At 40.6% G+C, this 12,645-nt stretch overlaps 1 protein-coding gene across 4 annotated transcripts in view; it reads left to right on the top strand.

Annotated features, from left to right (window-relative positions):
• The window catches only part of kank4 (KN motif and ankyrin repeat domains 4), a 77,204-nt gene that overhangs the window by 36,678 nt on the left and 27,881 nt on the right, over positions 1-12,645 (top strand). The gene's annotated exons all lie outside the window — the stretch shown is intronic.

Raw genomic sequence — 12,645 nt, 5'->3', positions numbered from 1 at the left:
TGTATCTGAAACTACAATCTAGCAGAGACAGATTGACCCCAAATGTCTGTAAATGTCTGGGAGGAAAGGTACTTCTGGTTAGCTAAAGTTAGCTCTGCTGCTAACTTAAGGATTCATCAACTGCTGTTTGTGTGCATCTACGCAGCCCTTTGTCTACAGAGAAGGATTATGGCATATGAAAACTTTGAAGGCTATAAAGACACTTACATAAACTCCTCCAAAAAAGTGAGTGTATTGCTGATTGGTGGTAACGCTTTGGGCAAAATGCTGCTTGGAAGTTGTCTTGAACAAGAAAGGGAACCATAATGGGGCATACCGTAGAGTAAGAAGCCTGACAATGGCTGCAGTGGATGGCTTTAATCATTTTCACTCCACCCCTAAGAAGTTCTTTGCCTATTATGACTTCTGTCTTCTCAGCTGTGTGGTGGCCCTTGTTCAAAACTCGTGTAGAATAGCTTGCTGTAGCTTTTTGTGCAGTCCTTCTGCCTGCAGCGTTCAGCTGTACGTAGTGTGCTTCCCTATGTGGCAATCAGAGATGGGCAGTAACGCGTTACTTGTAACGTGTTACTGTAATCTGATTACTTTTTTCAAGTAACGAGTAAAGTAAGGGATTACTATTGCAAAATCGGTAATTAGATTACCGTTACTTTCCCGTAGGAACGCTGCATTACTGCGTTACTAAAACCGTGATTTTTTTTGCGAGAATGTCTCATGACAGTGACGTAAGCGAGTGCGCTGTTGGTGACAACAGCTGTGTGCAGATCAACAATGGATCACATATCGATTGTGGGAGAGAGTATGAGCGTGCAGCGTTTAAAGCGTGGAAGTACTGACCTTACTTTGAGTTTGATTCCATAAAAAGTGACAAAAACATTAGCGTCCGTTGTGCGTGGGAAGAAAACTTCTTTTTACAGCGAAAAAAACCCCCTAAATTTCCAAGCAAGCACTGAGTGCGCAACGACGTAATGGGAAACTCACAGAGAAACTCGCAGATCCTTCAACTGACCGCGGCACACCTGCACCAGGGTAAACCTCCGCCTACCCCCAGTCCTGCTTTACAGGTGAAAATAGAGCAACAGGACCGCTGAGTCTTTGACTTTATTTATTTTCTGCTGTATTTTACTTGCATCTATTTGAAAGAGTGAGTGTAAACACAAAAAATATTTTATTTTATGTGCTAGAATGTGCAGAAAATATGTTTAAATGTTAAACTAATTTATTCAAGTCAGAGAATGTTGCATATAATAAAATGTTTGCTTGATGCATAAAGTTAAAAGATTACAACTGATAAAACAAGTTTTAAAAAGAGACTTTTCCATTTGATTACATTTTGTATGATGGATTATGCAGAAAAAGTAGAATTGGGCTGAAAGATCTATCACTTTATCACCTCTTCAGGTTGTAAATCGTGTTATTAAAAAGTAACTAAGTAACTAAGTAATTAATTACTTTTGAAAATAAGTAATCAGTAAAGTAATGGGATTACTTTTTGGGGAAGTAATCCGTAATTAGTTACTGATTACTTTTTCAAGTAACTTGACCAACACTGGTGGCAATACGTGTAATGCTAAAAGAGAAGAAAAGCATAGAAAGAAATACAGGTGGAGAAAGAATGAGGTCAAAGAAATAGAAGGGTTCGGCGCTGACTCACTGTTTCATAGCTGTTGGCAGCTGTTTCTCAACAATGCCAATAAACAAAAACCTCTCCTCTTGGTTGCACTTCATCTTCCAGATTAGTCTGACATTCGGGCTTTTTAAGATGGGGAACCATGGAGAGTGTCAGGAAAGATAACAGAGCGGGTATGACACGGGAAAAAGGGCTATGAGCCAGGCGTGAACCCATGAAGTACATGGTAGAAAGCTCAAAACGAGGTTAGTCACCAGCACTGCCCCCCTTTGACGCTCTTGTATTTTTTTCTCCTCTCCTCTCAGCGATTTAAAAAAAAACAGCGAGTGGGAGTAAAATGCCCGAGTTCACGTTTTCATTTGTGTGTAACTGGAACCATACCAGAAATAAAATCCCACAAAAGACATTTTATTTACCCAAAGAAATTACTCCCATTGTTATCAGCAATTATGCAAATCCCCAAAGTCATCCCAACATGTGGCCTCAGTTTTTTTTTTTTAAATAGAACATTTTGTTTGAATTATAGAGATTTATGTACACACTATCTCATGGTTTTTCCCTTTTTAACTCAAAGGAAAACATTACATTCACACAAAGGACTCCCTCAGGGCAGATAAAAATGGCTCTGCTTTGTGTGAGCACTATTCAGTGGTCTGAAGCAGGAGATGCAGTCTGTGAGATATGTTGTGCAAAATTATGTTTGTCTTTATAATCATTTGGCCTCATTACTGTGCGATTAAGTGCAACACCTTGAAGCCTTTTGATGGCGATCATAATGTTTAGTTGTCCTATCTGTAAAATCTTAGGACGTCATAGATACTCTTACAGAAAGAAGACCAAACGAATGGATTTAACCCCTTTAGCATCAACACACCTCTGACCCACACATAACCCACATACCCCCTACCCCATTTTCACTTATGTAAGGGGAGATTCCTGGGAACTGTTCAGACAAGTTCGCAACCCCGTGTAGCTTCCCATCAGACTCAACAACAAATTGCATGTGGTGAGAGAGCTGACGCAGCCTCCTGGCTAACACCGCTGTTTTCTACGTGTGCAGTGTGGCACAGAGTGAGCTCAGATGTGCTCAGTTGCAGATGGACAGTGTAGGTGCTGTGGTGTGTGGCATGGTTCATGTAACATACCTATACATATCGCCATATTACTTACCCAGAGATTAAAAGTATACTTTTAAAAGTATACTTTTAAAAGTATACTTTTAATCTCTGTGGATTTCAGTGAGAGCAACATTATTCGGGGCAAGTTTGCAAGCTTTTTTAAGCTTTATTAGAAATTTTTATGTAATAGAAAAATCTTGTTGTCACAAAATAGTCTTACAGCAGTAGTTGTTATAATGGAAGCAGAGGGGCATTTGTTTATCCAGCAACAATAGCCATACTGGGAGGAGGGTTAAGTGGATGGAGGATTTTCACCTGAGCAACAGCTTAGCAAGTCTGTATAGCTCATTCTGCACAAACCCTACTGTAGTGTCAAAAAAAATTGATTTAGAACAGTTTTGGAAGGCACAGGGAAATTGTGTCCCATTATTAGGGGTGTCAGACTAAGACAAAAAAAGCCTAATTAGGTTTAATGTGCCGTTCTAGACAGCATGGGCAAACAACATATTTTGCTATTTGCTTTGGAGGACTTGCTGCAGATCAGCCTGCCAGATCATTTCCCAGATCTCTGCAACATTTAAAGCACTAACAGGTGAAGTGAATCATCTTGTTTCAATGTAACATGCTGCTGGCGTTCATATGGTTGTTACTTTTTTCATGCACCACCCACTTATATTGATGCAGACCTAACACATTCCCCATTGCAATGGCATGCATTCAAGGAATGCCGCTTCAGCATGATGATGAGTGCCGTAATCGGAGAGTGCATCCTGCCACGCCATAAATTAGTGGCTCTATGACCATGACCTGACCTGGCTTCTTAACTCCCCTGATCCCGGTTGAATTGAGCACACCGCTGGAAATGCTGAAACCAAGACAACCCAGAGGTCCGCCGTCCGTGCCCCGGATCGGTCAGAGCTCTTTTGGCATTAGGAAGTGTGCATTTTTGTTTTGTAATTGAGACTCCAGAGTCATTATTCTGTATTTTTAGGCTGATAACATCACTGCAAAGCATTTTCCAAAGCATATGTTCCTAGATTGATTTCCTACTTTCCCAGCATCTGTTGGTTTCTGTCCATCTCACAGTGTGGTGAAAATCAACATGGAAAGACTTGAAACAGGCTTTGATTTATTTCTGAAAATAAATCTAAATGTAGACTGAGACTGATTTGCTGTTATACAATCACCATGTGTAATATTGTCTACAGCACAGACTGTTTTCATCTCTGCTGCAGGTTCAGTCTTAACTGCTTTCATATCATTGCATGTGTTTTCATACATAACCTACACCTTTCCCGTGATAGGCAGGAGGTTCAGATACACCGGCTGTCAGTTCTGGTTATTGTTTAAGTTTTTGTGGCTTTGATGCTGATTCATGGGCAGGAATACCTATGGCTAGATACCAAGAAGGAGAAAAACAACACACACTGTGCTTCTACAGTGAAACACAGATAAATAAACACATAAACTACTGTATAAATGGTCTTCCTCCATGCTCCCTTTGTGCTCTTTAGATATGGTTTCTTCTATGTTATGCTAATTAGTGATATTAGAAAGCAGCATTTAGTTTGTATATTCCTTCGCCCACACAGGTCAGCAGAGTTCAGGCCTTTAGAAGAGACTGTCTGTGGGAAGCAATCAGCTTGTTGCTCGGCCATACTTCACCCACACTCGATGATAAATCTGTGTTTCTTTCTCTCTTTTTTTGTCGGTTTGTGCTTTTTCTTTTTGCCTTTTTCACACTTTTATGCAGATTTTCTCCATCCTTTCAAATCGGAAAACTATCTCAAAAAGTCAGAGAGTGACACGAGTTTTTTTTTTTTTTTTTCAAGGCAGGGAGGCATTTGACAAGAAACTAATGCTGAAGTTACACTGTTGTCAGTAGGGATGGGTATTGTTTAGGTTTTATCCGATACCGGTGCCAAATCGGTACTTTTGAAACGGTGCCGGTGCTTAAACGGTGCTCGAACCGGTGCTTAAAAAATGGAGAACACAAACTTTGTCCAAAAACCTCTCATGTTTTGTAAAAAGATAACAATGTGTGCCTTTTCTGCAGCTATGGGGCATATATGGTATCACTCTTGGCTGGAAGCAGTGCTTAAACAATGGAAAAAAAACACAAACTTTGTCCAAAAACCTCTCATGTTCATCTGTTTCCCACTTTTTCTTTGGTCATTTTAGCCTTTTTGTCCAGGGTGAAGGGAGTATCTGCCATCAAACAAGAAGACAGCCGCATGTAGCTATGATGATGTTTGCTAGTTCACCTTACATGCATTAATGTAATAACGTGGTTAGCCTACTCAACGTAAATTACACTCGAACAACATTAAGCGACTCACGCAGAGAAGAACGGCTGCTGCTGCATCATCATCCTCATCATTTCTGCTACACTGGCAGGGCTAGGGGCCAGGACTCTATTCTTCGGGGTTTTGTTGCTCCGGGTCCGATAACTGGCAACCCACCCAACGTGCACAGTGTGAGGTCTCGCAGCAAGCTATCAAATACGGCGCATTTCTCGGCTTTTAAAAAAAACGCTATGCGTCGCCAGGTGTTTCATCGGATCCGAGGTGTTACCTCCTTTGACAGTATCACAGTATCAGCTTAAAGCACTTGTTGCTGCTGAGTTTGCATATTTTGCTGTGAAGTACAACTAGACTTTTGACCGCTTCGCCTTGGACATTTTTAATCTGTAGCTCTGCTCTAACAGAACGTACGTACCTGGCCCCGCCTACTATCCTGGGAAACGTAAAATGATTGGCTAGAAGTGTATCACAGCTCAGGAAAAAAAAAGCACCGAAATAAAGCACCGAAATGTGCGCTGCTTTTCGGTCTGGTTACTACCGTTTATGTCAGAACCGGTGCCATCATGGCACCGGACACCGGTACCCATCCCTAGTTGTCAGCAATCACCAGAGAGTGCCTCCTCGGAAATCAATGAACACTGGACATGTAGCGAGCGAGCTGATGGAAACATGCGAGCTCATAAACTGATAAACATCGTGTATTGGATTGAATGGCAAACAAATAAAAAAAGAAGTGATTTAGGTGATTTGTGCTTCATTGATTCAAATGAAAGCGTAATAAAATGAATTTAAATGAGGCTTTCATGCTCACTTACACTTAAAGTAACACAGTAAAATGATTGGAAGCCTTTTAAAGTGAATTTAATCCAAAAATAAAGTTTCGGTGCTGGCCTGTATTGCACTTTTTCCCAGCTCATTTTAGTTGTTTAAATTTCACAGTGAGAAACAGTTAAAAGCAGTTGATATGCACTGGTCCGACCTCAGTACATGTGCATACGCTTCCCCAATTTATTTGTTCTAATGGAGTCTCTCCCGGACATCTAGAAAGGATTATTGATTTAGCAGAAATTGTGGATTGTAGTAACTCTTTTGAGGCTCTTGTGAGAGCGTAAAATAAATGGGCAAACCATGGAAATGTGCTCTCGTAGCATACAAAGAAAAGCATCTGGCAAATCTAAATGAATCTGAAATAACAGAAATGTAGAGCTGGACTATTTTACAAATGACAGCTTTCAGTACTCAACCTGTTGTTGCCACTGTTTGCTGACATAGTAACATAGCAACCATATCTACATGAAATGCATGCAGTATTTTTCAGTTTTACTCCTCAGCCATAAAAGGCTGATGGGGTATTGTCGTCACCCCGCCGGGCGGGCAGCGACTGGCTTCAAATTAATACCACAGGTGTATCTACTGAAAATCTCAGGCGAGTTCGAATCTCACTGAGCTTGACCTCAAGGTCAAGAACAGAGGTCAAGCTTTCTGAAATTCTTGTGAATGCAATAACTCAAGAAGGAAGTCATCTATGATTTTCAAATTGATACATCGACTAAAAATCTTGGATGAGTTTGAATCTCAGTGACCTCGACCTAAAAGTCAAAGTAAGTTTTCTGAAAATCTTGTGAATGCGATAACGTGAGAACAAAGCAATGTAGGTTTTTGAAAGGGATACCGTGGGTGTGTGTACATGCAGGCTGAGGGGTAGCACTGGCAGCTGTCGGTAGTTTTTGTATTCTCTCGGCAATCTCACCATATTTAATTGGAAAGTCAAGAAAAGAGTGATAGTTATTGATTTTAATCTGCAGTCTTCATTTTGTAGCACTCTGTCTCTCTCATACACACACAATGTTCAAGATAGCTCAGATCGTTTCCACTTGAGCAGTGACGTCCGCTCTGTGGTCAGTTCTGTTACAACATATAAACAGTCTTTTCCCTGCCTAATGGCCTTATCAGAAACTGGCCTTCCTCAGGATGTCTATCTGCTAACCATAGCCCAGCAATACAAACACACACTTGTTTAGAGTGGAAAGTCCTGGTCATTATTAACGTATTCTGGTTATGATTTCGATGCTCGTTTCACTGTTTTTCCTATTTTAAAACCATCTTAGTCATGAGTATTTGCTGCTACTCTTGAACAGACAGAATTTGCCCAGGCATTGCTTCAACTTTTTAATAAGAGTTAAAAACAAGCTGCATGAAGGGGATTCAGCCTGGAACTGATTACATTATTGCAGCTGCTTAATTTGCAGTGGTTGCATCCCTACCTGTAGGTACAACGCTACACTCACTCTTGGTGTTCTTGTCTGTGTCTTTTGATGTGAGATAGATGGAGAGATTCTGATTTAATGCTCAGTCGGTGGGCATAATGTCAAGAGTGGTGCTTTATTTCACTCTTGAATGATTTTTGTCAAGATTTTGACATTTTTAGCGTTAATGAATTCAGCATTTGCTGCCTCTCTACACTCCTCCTTGGAATACACAAAGTAACAGAGGCTCGCCAAAAATATACTGTTCAGAAACATTAAAGTAGAGCATTGAGTCAGTTAAACTTCTGGGATATAGATCTGGTCAGTAAAGTAGCAGAGGGGGTTGTTAATCAGTTTTAGCTAATTTGGTGTTAATGAAATTAACAACAGGTGCAACAAGGAGGCCACTAACAAGTTTTCCCTGCTTATCTTTTCTGTTTTTCACTAGTTTTGCATTTGGCTAGGGCCAATGTCACTACTTGTAGCATGATGCAATACCTGGACCCTGCAGAGGTTGCTCAGGTAGTTCAATTCCTCCAGGATGGAACATCAATATGTGCCGTTGCCAGAAGGTTTGCTGTGTCTCTCAGCACAGTCTCAAGAGCATGGAGGAGATTTGGGGAAACAGGCAGTTACTTGGAGAGCTGGACAGGGCCATAGTAACTCATCAGCAGGACCAGTATCTGCTCCTTTGTGCAAGGAGGAACGGGATGAGCTATAAAAAATGACCACAGCAGGCCACTAGTGTTAATATGTTAACATTTATGACCAAACAATCAGAAACAAACTTCATGAGTGTGGACTCAGGGACTAATGTCATCTAGTGGACCCTTTGCCCGATACCATGGAGCCTGAATGGCATTTGCCATTATGCTGCCTGTAACATCATTGAGCGTGACTTGTTTGGTGTTGTATTCGGGGAGACATATCCATACAGGAACACACAAACGTCTACAGGATAGGCATCTGCAGCCTGACTGCCATTAAATATCGGAAGGAAATCCTTGGACCCATTGTCAGACACTACGCTGGTGAAGTGGATGCTGGATTCCTCCTGGAACTAGCCTCTTGTGACGAGAGTATGCAGGCAGTTCCTGCAGGATGAAGGAATTGATACCATTGATTGCTCCCCGGCTCGCCTGACTGAAATCCAATAGAAGCTATATATTTATTTATTTTGAAACATGATGTTTCAATCCATTCAGTGCCGCCCGGTTACACGTAGGACTGTCCGGTAGCTCATTGATGCCCTGGTCCAGATCTGGGTGGAGATCCCCCAGGACATCATCAGTAATCTCATGAGGAGCATGACCCAACATTGTGGCCATGCATACAAGCACATGGGGGCCAAACAAACTACTGAGTTGCGGCAATTAAATTTCCACAAAATGGACTAGCCTGATACATAATTTTGTTCATTTTGATTTTCAGGGTGAATTCAGCCATCTGTTGGTTAAAAATGTTCATTTCTATCAAGAGTTGTGTCATCCTCTAATTCCTAAAAAATCATGGAGCATGATTTATTTATTTTTTTCAAATAAGAGGTTTTCAGCATAAGAGGTCTGATTTTTAGTGTTTTATCTGTTCCTTTAGTTTATTTGAGGAGTGTATGACAAGTAAGGGGCTAAAAAGCGGGCTAGTAGAATCTCCCAGCAGCACTTCTCAAAGTGTTTATCTTGGGTGTTATTCTTGTCTGTGTCTACATGTGTGATTTCCATGAAAGAATGAGAAAACAAGAACAATGAAAACAAAGCACACATTCTTTTTGGTGGGGGTCACGGCCTTTAATATCATCAGCTGGTGCTGCAAGGTTAGTCTAGACTATATATGGACCGGACCTTCAGACTGTGTGCACACTGAAGCAGTGATGTATGGCTTCAATTATGCATACACACGACATGCATTTCAAACACTGGAAAAGCGATGCGACTATAAATTAAAATCAGTTTGAAAGTTCTGGTGAGCCAACATATTTGCTAAATACTGTAAATCGTTCTTGCTTGAATAATGTGGAATAATGCAAGTCTACCCATGACTCACAGATGCAAAATAATATTTATTATATATTAGGAAAGCAAGGCCTTGTGAAAAGGAAGATTAACTGGATGAAAACTCCCCCAACAAAACAAATGAGTCTGAAATTTGTTTTTAATAAATCGTACTTTGCTGCCAAGTTACATTTCATAATTGTGAAATTTGACTATGAACTATTTTCCTACATGTCATCTTCCCAGTTTAATGTATAAAACTGACTCATATTTCCAGACCCTGGTGCGAAAGCACAGTATACGAATAAAAACTGAAAACTTTGTGAGTAAATGACGTTTTAGTTTATTTTGAGAAGAAAACTTTTATTTCCAGAAGGCTCAAAGCTTCTGGAAGTGGTTTGAGAACTGTGAGCTTTGCCAGTAAAAACTGTTTTTGGTTTTTCACACTTGAACCCACTCAGACACACGCATACACATACTGCAGACGACACTTGCGTGGATAATTGTGTGTTGCAAGACTTGGCATAAAGCCCAGGCTGCCAGTTTGCTAAAACTGTAACAATATTATACAAAATTATTTTGCGAGACATAGCAGACATTTAAACTGATTAGCAGGAATGTTCCTAACAGTATAATCTAAATATTTTAATTGCTGTTCCCAGAACTGCGATGATGAAAAAAAATGTATGCCAAGTCAAAATATTTGACTTTGTGATCCAATCAGAGGTGAGCTGAAGGCTTGCATGAGTCTTAGGTAATAGTGAGTTATGAATTCAGTGCCTGGTGGTGACCACTAAACATTAGTTGTAACTACAGGCTGCATGTAACAAATACTTTTGTTTGCAGACTTTTTATCTTTGTAACTCCCACCGTTGTGAAAACATTCAGTATATGACTCGAAGCTGTTATTCTGAACAGTGGAGTGCAGCAGTTAAAGCATTTTTATGTTCTCACACTTACACACAGCCACACATATTTAAAAACATGCATTTGCAGAATCCTGGGGTGTCATGCTGCCTTGTGTTGTTTTAAAATTTTAACTGCGTGTTTTTACCTCAGCTGGAACACCGAGACTGTTGATATACAAAAGACTTTGTCACAAATGCCCTACTCGTGAATGTTGAATTACTATGGTTATTATGGTTCATACAGTTCAATTCAATTCAGATCACTTCAGTAGCAAATTATAACAACGGTTACCTTTATATTCTAAGGTTAAGACATTAATATATTACAGAGAAAACCACAACAATCAAATGCTATGAGCAACCACTTGGTGACAATGGGGAGAAAAAACTACATTTTAACAGGAAGCTCCAGGCTCAGGGAGGAGCAGCCATCTGTCGCGACAAGTTGCAGGTGAGAGGAAGAAGACAGAACCAAAAACACACTGTGGAAGAGAGCCAGAGATTAATATGCTCAGCTGATCATGGAAAGCCCCCCCTTAGGGAGCCCAAGTATGTACTATAAGGTTTTGGGGTCTAATTATCTAAGACCTTGTACATGAAGAGAAGGGCATGAACCACGTGAAAGTCATTACTGAGGGTGCTGCACATAGCCACATCTTGATTTCCTGCTGCTCTTAAATTGTGCATGAATGCAATATTAAGTTATTTGAACCTCTCTTGAGGCAACAGCTCACTCCACAAACTTTGCCTGCACTTAAAAGTCACATTTTTCTTTTGTTTTAACACAAGAGGAACCAAGATGGACAGACAACATCACTGCAACATATAATGAAAAGACAGGGAAGGAGTGATTCCTCGAGAAGTCCTTAGGGTCTGAGGTGGGATCTGATACCGCCTGACAGGAGAGGTTCATGTGATTGGGAAGGGAGAAGTTTAACCCCCTAGGCTGCATCACACCCTCTTTCAGTCCGCTGCTTTAGATGAAAGGATGTGAGCTGATAGGGTGCAGTGTGTTAGACATATATCGAGAGGGATTTAGCCACAGAAACTGTGAATATTGTCTGAGTTCATGTTTGACAAAGGTTCCTTGTGCAAGTCAACACCCTTAATAGGTTTAAAAAAAACAGGCTTTTTTCCTTCCCACTGTCACCAAGTGCTTAATAATAAGAAAATAAGCAATAAGAAAGTAATATATGATGAATAGTTTATATAATTGATGATAAATATGATGGATGATGCTTAATTAATGAGGATACCTAGAAGAGCTTCATTTTAGCTTTGAAGTTTTATCACCAAGCTAACGGCAGAGTTGAGGTGGATCACAGAAAAATGTTTTGACCACTGTGACTCTATTTTAGAAACAGGTACAGGTAGGCTTAACGCACCGCTACAAGCCTGACTGCTCATCACTGCTTTTGTCACCTGCTGAAAATCAAGCTTTGGCTGCTCAGCTGGAAAGTAATATTGATTTCTCCACTCCTGAGAAGGTGCACACTTTAGCCTCCTCACTCCGTACTAGCTGAAGTCAGCTGATTGTTACAGAAGTGCAGAGTAAAAGGTCACCTTATTTTACTGAGTTACAAAAACAATGTAATCTGATTACTTTGCACACATTATGCCCAGCACTGCTCATATGACATGCTGGATATTTTTTTCTTTCTTTGCATGCTGTGATGTCGAGCAGCTCTCGAGTAGAAGTTTGCACACGTGGAGAGAGGAATTAGCATTGTTGGACTGAGGAATGAGTGCAGGAGTGAGATAAGAGATAGGACCCATTAGCCTGGGCAGTTAGCCTATTTAAAGGCAGTTAATTATTTACCTCATTTACACTATAGAGTCAACCGGGCTAGGCTGGGTTTACTCATTAGACTGCTTTCTGTTATTGAGCCAGACTGAGATAACTTGGGGTTTACTTGATAAATTTCACAGATATGATAGTCTGGAGCACCTTGAAAGTAGTGTGATCCAGTCTCATGTGGCAGCACTGTGGAGGGGGTAATTTTGAGTCCTCCAGTAAATATTACAGTGTTACACAGCGTGTGATCGTTGCAGGGTTAGACCTTTTAGCCCAGAGGCAGTACACACAGACACTACTGCACATGCACACAGCCCAGAACTAAGCATGTACACACAACAGTAGGTGCATGAATGAACACACACTTGTACTTAAAAAGAAGTGCATAAATTAAAAACCAGACAAGACTCCTCTGTTGTTCTGTTGTTTTCTGTTCAAATCATGAGCTTTATAAGCTTCCATTTCTATGCATGCTTGGAAGTTGCTGTGCTGGTGGTTCATTACCATGCACTTGTGTGTCTGTATGTGTTTTTGTTCGTGTGTTTTCTGTTGAGCCCATTTGTCTATTAGGGTGTTATTTTTGTTTTTTTCTGGGCCAGTTGGTTGCACCAAGGAGGCTGGTGAATCTATCAGACTGAGACAACTGATCTTCTCTTCTCT

This window comes from Pundamilia nyererei, unplaced genomic scaffold, assembly GCF_000239375.1.
Source record: "Pundamilia nyererei isolate P.nyererei 1_Seehausen unplaced genomic scaffold, PunNye1.0 scaffold00072, whole genome shotgun sequence".
Lineage (NCBI taxonomy): Eukaryota > Metazoa > Chordata > Actinopteri > Cichliformes > Cichlidae > Pundamilia > Pundamilia nyererei.
The sequence above is the reverse complement of the archived record's forward strand: the minus strand, read 5'-3'. Positions and strand labels throughout refer to the sequence as shown.